General features: G+C 43.4%; 1 non-coding gene across 1 annotated transcript; it reads left to right on the top strand.

Annotated features, from left to right (window-relative positions):
• The first annotated feature begins 3,788 nt into the window (after positions 1-3,788).
• Positions 3,789-3,863, top strand: Trnas-cga (transfer RNA serine (anticodon CGA)). The gene has a single exon. It is a non-coding gene; the product is annotated as a tRNA-Ser (tRNA).
• The last annotated feature ends 9,113 nt before the right edge of the window (positions 3,864-12,976 follow it).

Genomic DNA, 12,976 nt, shown 5'->3' with positions numbered 1-12,976 from the left:
GGCATTTTTAAAGTTAATCTTATTGAGTCGTAAGTGTTGGACCTTAAGCTGATTTTGAATTTAAGTTGTTTGCTCTTAAAGTGTCAGATTCTTTGGGCCTTCAGCCTTATTAAGGAACTCTTTTAAGATAAGGCTTTGCCTTTTAAATTTCTGATATTGGTTGAGCTTTAAGCTATTTGCTTTCAGCCGTTTTTAAATTAAAGTGGTCTTGCCCTTAAGACATAAGATTGTACGGCGCATTCATCCGCTGATTAAGTTCCAAAACTAAATCTGTGGTTTTTTTTTTAAATTTCTTGGCTCTTGTAATGTTTGATCAAATAAATGGTTGTATATTCGAGTGTAACTGACAGCCGCTTATTTTGGCCCCTTTCCACAGCTTAAACTACCTGTCCTGTCCTGCGGGTTTAGCAAGGCGCCTCAGTTACTGTTACCTATATGCAAACGTTAAGACGTAACATATACTTCTTACAGACATAAACAACTACGTCGTTTCGTCCTTGAAACAAATAAAGCCAATAGAAAATAACAGTGTCTACAGAAACATCGCTTGTATCCAATTTTGTACAAAAACTCTAGACTGCACATTATGCTACGCACAATAATTCCATTATGTACGTTTGAGGTCCAGGCTTATCTTCACACAACCGGTACGTACATGTAAGAGCAACGGTCACTTTAGAAAGAGTGCTCAAAGCGACCAACTTGCATTTGAAAATATTTCGCCACTTGCTGGATCATACTTCGCTAGACACTACGCAACTCACGTGCATCCATCATTGTCCAAGCGGCAGGCACAAGAGCTATTGGGTCGTGTACATCCACTGGTGGAGAACTGTAAACTTGCTCCTTTAAATAAAAATGGAGTGGATTAAGGTCCGGGGAACTTGGAGACCAGGACATTGGACCTCTATGACCAATACCTTTCCCTGGAAACGCATCATTTAAATAGTTGCGCACATTCATTCCAAAGTGAGGTAGCGCAAAGTGTGGCAGCGCAACGTCGTGCTGAAACCTTGGCTTTTGTCGAACCACAAGTGGAACCATTTCTAATGCATCAGGCAAAGTAGTGCAAAGGAACGTACGATACAGGAACGCATTCAACTTATCCAGCAATAGGTGAGGACCCAAAAACACTCCTCCCCCTATTCCAGCCCACAGGTCTATGCCAAAGCGTGCCTGAAAGCCACGTTCACAGGTGGCATGTGTGTTCCGACCAATGATGGCTGTTGCGGAGGTTGACAGTACCTTTACGAGTAACGCTAGATACGTCAGTCCATATCACATTATTTATAAACTATTCATCACCTTCCACTAGGTTCAAAGCCATTCACAAAACTGTATTCGTCGAATGCGGTCTTCTGGCCGCCAGTGTTGAGTTAACGCGTAATGAGATGGTTGCAGTTCATCGTGCAACATTCCAACAGCTAGTCTCAGAGATACTTGGAACTATATCACGGGTACTTCACAGGAAACGTTAGCGACAGCCCCGGACATCTGCACAAGCCCCGCCCATTAAGCCCCCTCCACATCTACCCCCCCTCCCCCCCCCCAACCCAACGAAGAGCGCATCAATATGATCTTTGGTAGTCCGTAGTCCTCGTCCCTGTCGTGTTTTTGTTCGTCGTTTTTTGTTTTACTGCGGTTGTTCATACTAGCAGTGTTGTGCTGTTACTACTTCTTAGCAGTTTGTGTAATACTGTCAAAATGAAACATAGGTATGCACTCTCAATAAAGTTATCATACACAATGTACCTAATCTTGACTGCTGTGGCCAACTGCTATCAAAACTGATATCTAACTGACATTAAAGTACGATGTGTTGGAATGACACTGGCGAAATTATGTACATATGTTTAACAATAGGCAGCCCTAAATCTCTCAAACATTGAAGTATAACTCAAAGTAATCTTGTGTCTGCTATACGCAAGCAGCCATAAAAGTTCACAAGTAAAAATTCACCCATTACACAGGCAAATATTAATGAAGAATGTCACTGTATAAATATCTGACCGCTTGCATTACGCATTTCACATAATCCCACTCTTATATTCTTTAGTCTTCATGAGGTAATCAGAAACAAACCAAGACATCGACTTTGCCTTGTTTAGGCACAACATTGACTTTAGACAATCGAGATAATGGACAGCATCCTTGGCGATACTACCAATTAATATTTCCCAACAGAATTTCTTACACTACGCGAGGTGACGGAAATTTGCGCTCACTGCAGTTAACAAATGTCAGATTCTTTGATATAGTGCAGATGAAAGCTCATGAGATAAAAAAAAAGACAGTGTGGATACCATTTTCATTTTTCATTCTTACTGATGATTTTTCAACTCACATATTCAATGAACATATTTCTAATTCTTTTCACAATGGTACTGGTAAAACTGTATTTCGTACTAACTACTGATTTTCTCCCTTCTTATGACTGGCATATCTGTGATACGAATCACTTTGATGTTGGAACATGCGGCAGACCACGGGCGGAGCTTAGGATATGGATTGGTGTGGAGGGGGGTGATTGGGCAGGACTTGTGCACCGTCCGGGGCTGTCGCTAACGTTACGTGTACTTCACCAAGGTGATTGAAGACCGTTTTGCGGAGTATGTCTAATCCTTGGACGACCTCTGTCCCTTACCTGTTCACGAGGATTACCGGTTTCCCAAAGGCGTTTCATTGTTATCAGCCTGGCGCCTTCGAGGGTACCATGCATGATACTCTCGAACAGCAGCAGCAGCTTGTTATCGGATGCACCCAGCACCAAAAGTATTTCGACGTATTCACCATCTGTAATCTATCGGGAAGTCGCCCTACATGAACCTCACAGACCCAGTTATGGTTAGTAGACACGTGCATACAGCTTAATGGATCCCACTGTCATGTGCTAAGCTATTGTCGTTTGACAAATTTATGTCCTGCTTGTAAACGACAAGAACTAGGGAACGGATGTCTAAAAAGTAAAAACGGAACATGACGAGGATTACAACTATAGCTCCATGGTGGATGTGGGACTGATTTCCCAGCAGTCTACTCAGTGAGCTTTGACAGCTGGTATGGTGTTGTGGGATGATACGTGTTCCTCTGTACATTTCGATGCTCTGCACCATGTGAGAGTGTTGCCAGCTCCTCGTTTTCAAACACATGTTTTCAAAATGCAGATGATCTGATTTTGCTAAATAAATGCTTGTATTTAATCTGATTGAGGAATCGCATTCCGAGCTCCATAGAGGTGGAAGTTGGCTGTGAAATAAAAGTGTGTTACACTTACCAACACACGCCTATCAAGGAGCAAACCCTTCACAGAAGAACAATATATAAGTGTGAGCCGTGGTAAAAATTGCTGTTCTGAACAACGCGCCGCAGCGCGTATTGTAAAGCAGTCGCCCTCCGTTTCTGGCGGTGGCGCCGCAGTGGCAATCGCAGCTTTGGTGTCTCCCGCAGGTGGAAAAGGGGAAAGGTTGCCTCTTCATTTACATTTAAGGGGTGCGATAAGCTCGCTAGTGGAAGTCAGTCGGAGGCAGTTAGCCAGTCTGTCAGTCTTGGCGAGTCTAGTCAGTTGGGGCCAAGGAGGCATACTGTCAGTCTCGGCGAGTCGGTCAGTTGGTCAGCCGGGTCAGTGTGGGGCAGTCAGTGGCTGTCTGTCGTCCGGAGTGCTAGTATGTATTAAGGTCGGGACACACATGTCCGGACCGTGTCCGTGCCGAGACACGTCCGAGTATGCGCCGTCACCCGGACAACGAAATACTGGCAGAAGTAAAACTGTGAGTACCGGGCGTGAGTCGTGCTTCGGTAGCTCAGTTGGTAGAGCACTTGCCCGCGAAAGGCAAAGGTCCCGAGTTCGAGTCTCGGTCGGGCACACAGTTTTAATCTGCCAGGAAGTTTCAACGAAATAAATCATCAAAACAAATGTAGCGGGCCCCACTTGACCGGGCCGTGCACGGGGAACGTCAACGGGCCGGGGCCGGGCCGGGCGGGATTTGCCGTGACGAACGCGGCCTGATGGTAGAACTGTCTTGTGAGCTGAGCAACTGCGAAAGACTGTTCTGTGTTCAAAACACGGATGTGGAACGACTAATAGAAGAAGTTCGTAAGTTTCCTGTTCTTTACGATCAGGGAAGTGAAAACTACAGGAACATCGAGTACAAAGACAGAGTTTGAAAGACAATTGCAACAGATCTACAAGCCAAAGGTAAGATAAAAACTATACAAGTTTTAATGCCCAGAAGATATTTATTTACTTTTTATTTTACAAACAGATGTTTGGTTTATGTCATCGTTATATCGCCAAGGCGACATGTTCTTGCCATTCCACAGTCCATTGTGGAGAACTCGGGAATTTTTTGAGTTTTTCTCGTACACCAAATGCAGCATCTGTTGATCCCCCACGAATTCGACGTAGGTTTAGAAGATTTGATGATCTTCCAGATCCCTCAGCAGTTTCCTTTTGATCCATCCTCTGTTCGGGCACCCTATAACTTTCCATTTTTCGAATAAAGTTGTACAGTACACACGCAGCCGTTACAATCATTGTGAGGTTATTAGGATCTCCCTGAAGGATTCTGCTAAGTATTCCAAATTTCTGTTGCAATGTACCGAATGCATTTTCAGATATTCTTCTTGCCTGACTCAAACGATAATTAAATATAGCCTTGTCATTTGTTAAGTTCCTGCCAGGATATGGTCGCATCAAGTATGTTTTGAGAGGAAAAGCCTCATCGCATACAATTACCATTGGAAGTTCAACATCAGTTCCGGGTAAAATTTTACTCTTTGGGACGCTAAGCGTATTGTTTTCCAATGACTTTCCAAGGTTTGAATTTACTAGAACGCCTCCATCAGAGATTTTTCCGTACGTTCCCACGTCTATTGCAATAAAATTATAGCATGGGTCAACCAGAGCAAGAAGCACAATGGAATATGTTTTTTTTTGTAATTCCAATAGAGACTTGCTGAGTTGTTTGGAGCCTGTATTGTTACGTGCTTTTCATCTAAAGATCCAATGCAGTTTGGAAACTGCCGTTTTGTCCAAAACTCCTAAACTATAGCATTCCATTTTTCTTCATTCGGCACAGGCATCATCTCTTCTAACACTAAATCTATAACTGCTCTAGAGGTGTCATGGACGATAGCTCCAACTGTGGATTTTCCCAACCTGTAGCCGAAGGAAATAGTTTTAAAGGGATCTCCTGTAGCAAGGAACCTGAACAAAAATTGAACTGTATAAGATCAGAAATACTGTATAATCTATAAAATATTTGCAGCATTTTAAACCTTGTAATATAAATGCGCGATTTAAAATATTTTTGCTACAGGTGGAAAAGAGGAATGCAAAAAAAAAGGGCATCTGTTCGTGATCAACTAAGAAAGACCCTGCAGAAAAGGAAAACTGTTTCAGGACATGCTGCTGTTCATCAACATAAATATAAATATGAAGATCTCTTCAAGTTCCTGCTACCTTCCACGGTAGAACGAGAAAGTTTCCAATGCTCCTTACACGCAAGTCAATAATGAGCATAAACAAGAATCAAATACAGATACCTAAGAGGAGCAGTCTATTGTTGAAAACGAAAAAGAGTCTACACAAGAAGACATTGCAGATGAAGAATGGATCATTAAAACCCAGGGTAGTGAAACAGATAATTTGATAGAGCGCACTCGGCATTCCCAGACGTCCTCAGCTCATTCGTCCGTCACTTCAAATAGGAATACGTTTATGAAACTACCACTGAAACGAGAATTTCAGCGTGAATCTGCATCAAGCAAGCTCATGGCTTACATTTTGGCAGAAAAAAAGCTGAAAAACAGAGAGAAATACAAAATCCAGTTGATGCTTTTTTGGCTGGTATAGCACCAGTCCTAAAATCGTTGCATCCACTACTTTTTCATCAAGCTAAAACTAGGATTTTTTTCAGTTGTACAAGGCTTTGAACTGAAGCAACTCATGAATGACGTATCAGTTCAGCAATTCACTCCATCATCCTCCAATTCCCCAGCAAAATCTGTTTCAACACCGTATCCTTCACCTGCGGAAAACGAGTCAACAGAATCTACACTGCAGCTTTTGGATCTGCAAAGGGATTCCCACAATTCGTATATAAATAACCAAAGCCATCATCCTCCAAGTTCCCCTGGAACCTCATCAGCTTCAGAAACTAATTCACTGAATAGTCCTCATTTGTTTTTGTTAGGGTAGTAGAAATTTAACTGTATTATTTACTAACTTATGTATTTATCTTTCAATTACTAAAGTAATAAAATAAAAATGCTGTCCTTAAAACTTCTTATTTATTTGTATTCTGTCTACTTTTCTTTAACCTACCCTAAAAAAAAACAGCCAGTCATTCTTTGGATGAAACTGCTACTCTCCAGAAAGTGTCGTTTTTCTCAGTCTTAGTTCTAGTTTCTTTAAAAGTTCACAGAAGGTGTACTGCGTCATCCTAAAATATTCATAAAACTTAGTCTCATCATCCATATGATGAGAAAATAATGTTCGAAACTCTCCCTGAACTGGTCTTGTTTTCCAGGCACTGTGGATTCATAATTTTCTTCTTCTTGTTTGCCTTCGTTCTTTTTCCTCTTCGTCTAAAGCAAGTGCTATGAGTCCTAATTCACTATTACGAAAATTAGTGAACATGTTTTACAGCTTTGACAAACAGAAACACAGATCACCGCGGCCGAGTCACTACTGGAACAACAAAGACGCGGACGTGTCCCGGTCATGTGTGGCCCCTGCAGGAACGGACCGGAGCACGGCTGTCACTCGACGGACACGGCCCAGACGTGTGTGCCCCGACGTTTAGGCCGCCAGTCTGCTCAAGTTCGTTCAGGCGATGGTCATTGGCGGTCGGATCGACCGGTTGGTCGGTCGCGCACTGGGACACAAGATGTTATCCGCCTTGAGCGTCGGCGCATGTGAGGTCGCCACGTCAGGCCAGTGGGCCGCGCCGTATAGCGAGGGGTAGTGGCTTCGCTGTCGACTCGAGAGCAACAGGAGTCCCACGAATCGGACTGGCCGGTGCGAGCTGCGACGCCGTGAGACGGAGATGGGCGCGCCTTTCTGTGTCCGTTGTAGCGGCTGGCAGCGCACGGTTCGGGAGGGCGTTTGGGGTTCCTGTGCCAGGTCTTCGCCAGACATCGCAGTTTATTAGAAGTTAAGTGATTCGTGATGTGTTGTTTCGTGTACTTGTTAACTTCTACGTGTTTCTTGGTCAGCCCCTCGTCCCCAGCTTGCTCGTCTGTCTCTCGTCCGCATTTGTTAGGCAGTTAGTGTCTGTCTGTCTGCCATACGTTAATAGCTGCCTCTGTCATGTTTGTCGGATTCGGTGTTAACTTATAGAATTAAGGTGTAAAGGCCGAATTCCTGAAATATGTTTTTATCTTGCCTATCACTTTGCGAGGCGGTATATGTGTAATGTAGAGCATGTTGTGAATATTATGTAAGTCTGAATTTCATGGATTTTATTTAAATAGTCATTTATATAAAGTTGCCACCCTTCCACCGTAAGAGCCCTTTTAAAAACAAATTGCACTTTCGGAGGCAAATAATTTCTTAGTGTGAGTGTTTGTACCATTTCCATTCTTCCTACAGGGTGCATAGTTAATGAGTTTGTGTGAGTTGTTAAAATTTTTAGTTTAAAGTAAACTGGTGTGTTGCAGATTTGCACCAGTGCAGTCTTTCAGAGGTTGTTGTGAGCAGTCGTGACTACCGTGTTGAAAGGGAGCGGCAAGCTCCTCGGCCCGAAGGCTCATAGTGTCAATATTGTTCTTTCTGCCTCTAAGTAAAATTTTATCTTGATATTTCGAGGGTGCTTTTCTGCTTATAAATTTTAAATCTGTTTTGAAAAGGCTTTTATTGCAGTTACTCCCTGACAACTACTTCCACACTCACCTAGTGTGAGTAAATGTGTTAATGTTCCTGATAAATCTCTAGTAAATAAAGTAAATTCCCTAAGAAAAGATTTTGAAAGTAAAATTACGGTTCAAAGCGCCCTGCCTTATGGCTTGCTACAAACGACAACCACCATCCAATAATGGAACTTACATCAAAATTTCTTTTGATATACAGTGTGGATACGGCAGAAGATACAATAATAATAACTAGGCGAAGCAAAGCAACTGATACAAAACTGACGCTCCAAAATACTACCAGTGTGGAGCTACGAAGAACTCCGGATTTCGCCTGAACTTGTTTAGAGCAGAAACGGGAAAACTACACATGACAAATACAAATAAGTTCACCGCCTCCGGATATTAGTCATCCCCTTAGAACAAGGCAATGGTCACTTTGGACTGCTTTAGATAATGCTGAACTGGTAGCAGGCAGTCATCTGAAGAAGTATGTATTTGGGAGTCGCATGTCCACCTCCATGGCGCTGGCACAGTAGCTAAGAGTGTTGCTTAAAGGACAGGCTGCCCTCTTCAGTAAACAAGACTGAGAGAAGTATTCAACGACGAACTTAAAGACATGTCCTGTGACCCCCATCCACACGAAATGAAAAGTGGCTAAATGGTCAGCGAGGTTGTCTACCCTGCAGGGACTTAGGTTCGATTTCCAGGCCTCCTGCATTGCGATCAACCAGGTTGACTGCCATGCGGTGGCCTGGGTTAGATTCCCGGGCGGATCAGAGACTTTAATCACTCGGGGACCTGGTATTATGTTGTCCTCATCATAATTACATAACTATTGACGCGAAAGACGCCGAAATGGCGCAAGCTGGCGCCAGCACACTATGCGTCAAAGAGGTTGCGAGACGATAATAGAGTCCAACAACAGACTCGTAGGAAACGCGCCGACAGCGCCCTGTCGCCCGCCAATATTTAGGGTCGCCGCCACGGACCCGAGGGCGAGTCTGTCGCAGTCTGTTCGAGTCTGTCGCACCCAGTGAGTTCCAGCGGCGTCACAGCGCAGTGGGGATCGCAGTAGTAGTTAGCTCCGCCGCTAACTCAGAGACAGGCAGCACATAGCAACCACTAAAGTGTACGTAGCGAACTTTGTACTTCACCAGCTGTGAGGATAAAACGTGGGCTATACAGAAGAGCTTGTACCGCAACGACCATCTTGAGTTAAGTAAACTTTCCATTCTTGTGATTACAGAATCCAGTTAATCTATATGTGCAGATTGTGTTATAGAAAGAGGATACCGGCCACCAAACAACAGTCTCTTCTTGCTCTACAGAGACAACGAGACGACATAAAAAAAATTGATTCCATATTTTTAGATCTCCAGAAGGCTTTTGACACCGTTCCTCACAAGCGATTTCTAACCAAACTGCTTGACTTTGGAGTATCGCCTCAGTTGTGCGAGTGTATTCTTGAGTTCCTGTCGGAAAGGTCACCGTTCGTAATAATTGACAGAGAGTCATCAAATAAAACAGAAATAATTTCTGGCGTCTCCTGAGGAACTGTTAGGCCTTCTGCAGTTCCTGATCTACTTAAACGACATAGGAGACAATCTGAGCAGCACTCTTACATTGTTTGCAGATGATGCTCTCATTTACCGTCTTGTAAAGTCGTCAGATGATCGAGATAAATTGCAAAACGATGTAGACACAATATCCGTATTGTTCGAAAAGTGGCAGTTGGCTCTAAAGAATGACAAGTATGAAGTCATCCACTTGACCACCTAAAGGAATCCGCTAAACTCCGGTTACACGATAAATCACACAAATATAGAGGCTATTGGTTGAGCTAAATACCTAGGGTTTAAAATTACGAACAACTTAAATTGAGATGATCACGTACATTACGTTTTGGGGAAAGCAAAACCAAAGACTTCGATTTATTGGCAGAACATTTAGAAGTTGCAACAGGTCTACTAAAGAGACTGCTCATAGTACACAGTTCTCTTACGGAGTACTGCTGTGCAGTGTGTGATCCGTATCAGATGGGACTGGCAGAAGACATCGAAAAAGTTCAAAGAAGGACATCTCTTCTACATCTACATTTATACTCCGAAAGTTACCCAACGGTGTGTGGTGGAGGGCACTTAACGTGCCACTGTCATTACCTCCCTTTCCTGTTCCAGAACGACTGCCGGGAAGCCTCCGTGCGCGCACGAATCTCTCTAATTTTACATTTGTGATCTCCTCGGGAGGTATAAGTAGGGGGAAGCAATATAGTCGATACCTCATCCAGAAACGCACCCTCTCGAAAATTGTACAGCAAACTACACCGAGATGCAGAGCGCCTCTCTTGCAGAGTCTGCCACTTGAATTTGCTAAACATCTCCGTAACGCTATCACGCTTACCAAATAACCCTGTGACGAAACACGCCACTCTTCTTTGGATCTTCTCTATCTCCTCCATCAATCTGGTCTGGTACGGATCCCACACTGATGAGCAGTACTCAAGTATAGGTCGAACGAGTGTTTTGTAAGACACCTCGTTTGTTGATGCACTACATTTTCTAAGGACTCTCCCAATGAATCTCAACCTGGTACCGCCTTACCAACAATTAATTTTATATGATCATTCCACTTCAAATCGTTCCGCACGCATGCTCCCAGGTATTTTACAGAAGTAACTGCTACCACTGTTTGTTCCGCTATCATATAATCATACAATAAAAGATCCTTCTTTCTATGTATTCGCAATACATTACAATTGTCTATGTTAAGGATCAGTTGCCACTCCCTGCACCAAGTGCCTATCCGCTGCAGATCTTCCTGCAGTTCGCTGCAACTTTCTAATGCTGCAACTTCTCTGTATACTATAGCATCATCCGCGAAAAGACGCATGGAACTTCCGACACTATCTACTAGGTCATTTATATATATTGTGAAGTATTGCTAAGTATTATTGCAAAATACAGGAGATAGTGCAATGGGCATGATACGTGAATTGGGGTGGCAATAATTAAAAACGGGCATTTCCCATAGGGTCAGAATCTTCTCGTGAAACTTCAATAACCAACTTCTCCCCCGACTGTGATAATTTTGTTTGCGCCCACCTACATAGGCAGAAATCATAATAAAATTTGAGAAATCATAGCTAGTACATGAAGATTTTAGTGCTCGATGTTCCCACTCGCCGTTCGAGAGTGGACGGCAGAGAAATGGCTTGAATGTGGTTCGATGAACCCTCCTCCAGATACTTAATTGTGAATTGCAGAGTAATCATGCAGATGTGGTTGTAGATGTAGATGTTCTGTGGACACTCCTGTCAGCTGTGTTGACGGGGCTGAGTACATGTGTTCCTGCTTTGACAAACACTCACGCACTCTTTCGCACCTCAAATTGCCCACCAATTTACACAGAAAATGTTTCGGTCTGTTTGGAACAGAGGCTGAAACGCAGCAATCTGGAAACTCTTGGAGCAGAGTACCCGGAAAAATTTGTGAATGCTCTTAACTCCACGAATTGAGGTCATTATCATGCTCGGAGGTGGTGTGTCCTGGGAGGTGTGGTAGCAGCCGGTGTTCAAGATATTGAATGTTGTGTTTGTGTCCCTGTACGTAAGTCTAGGTAAAAAAATAACAGATAAAGTGAAACTATGCATTCCACACAACTTTGTCTCCCATTAAGCACCAAGACAACTGTCTACATTGTGCATTCGATTTACAGGGCATGGAAACATCGCGGGTTAATCGTACTTTAATGTATCGCAGATGCTAACCAAGGCTGAAGGTTGCGCTGTTGTACAAGGCGTGTTTTGAAATTAAAAAAAGACGTGCTAAGATATCTCAATAATTTTATTTTTACATGAGAGCCTGTACCTTAATCTACATGATTTCCGTCAATATTGAGGCACTTGTGATAGCGTTTTACCAGTTTTTGAACACCCTCCTCATAGAAGTCTGCCGCCTGCCTTGTTAACCACTGCATCACCACTGTTTTGACTTCGCCATCATCTTGAAGACGCTGACCACCCAGGTGTTTCTTCAAGTGCAGGAACGGATGGTAGTCACTGGGCGCAAGATCGGGGCTGTACGGAGGATGATCTAGATTTTCCCATCGAAAAGATGTGATGAGATCTTTGGTCTGATTTTCCATATGTGGACGGGCATTGTCTTGCAGCAAAACAATGTCCTTGCTCAACTTGCCGTGTCTTTTGTTCTGAACTGAACGGCGCAGATTGTGCAATGTCTTACAGTAAGCTGCTGCATTGATTGTCTCATTACGAGGTAGAAATTCCACAGGGAATATTTCTTTTCTGTCCCAAAAAACTGCGCACAAGATTTTCAGAGCAGAAATTGTTTGCTTAAACTTCACTTTTCTGGGTGAATCTGAATGCCGCCATTCAATGGACTGTTGCTTTGATTCTGGTGTGACGTAGGCTACCCATGTTTCATCGCCCGTAACAATTTGGCTTAAGAAATCATCACCGTCGTTGTGGTACTGCTCAAGGAAAGTCAATGCATTGTCTAAATGTTTGATTTTGTGCACATCCGTCAACGTTTTCGGTACCCAATGTGAGCACAATTTTCGGTAATTCAAGTGCTTAGTTACAATGCCATACACAACACTACGAGAAACATTAGGAAAGTTATGCTGCAAGGAGGAAATCGTAAAGTGTCTTGTTTTCTCTCACTTTATTGTCCACTTCCTGCACCAAACTTTCATTAACGACCGAAGGATGCCCACTCCGCTGTTCATCATGCACATTTATGCGGCCATCTTTAAATGTTCTCACCCACTTTCCTACCATTCCGTCATTCATAATGTTTTCTCCGTAAACTGCACAGATCTCACTATGAATATCGATCGCTTTTAGGCCTTTAGCACTAAGAAATCTTATAACAGCCCGTACTTCACAGTCGGCGGGACTCAAGATTATCGGAGGCACCTTAAACACTCAGTACACAACGTAAACAAGGAAGAATCAGACTGTAATGGCGTCAGTGCGTAGACAACAGATGTCGGTACTCAGTGCGCATGCGCAGAACGCCGACTGCAGCGCTGCGGCCGCTGTGTGGCAAAACGGTACTTACTTTAAAAATATGCCTCGTATCTGACCATGAACGGCGCCTCA

This window comes from Schistocerca gregaria, chromosome 4 (assembly GCF_023897955.1).
Source record: "Schistocerca gregaria isolate iqSchGreg1 chromosome 4, iqSchGreg1.2, whole genome shotgun sequence".
NCBI classification, from domain to species: domain Eukaryota; kingdom Metazoa; phylum Arthropoda; class Insecta; order Orthoptera; family Acrididae; genus Schistocerca; species Schistocerca gregaria.
This window is presented reverse-complemented; position numbering and strand designations above follow the sequence as displayed.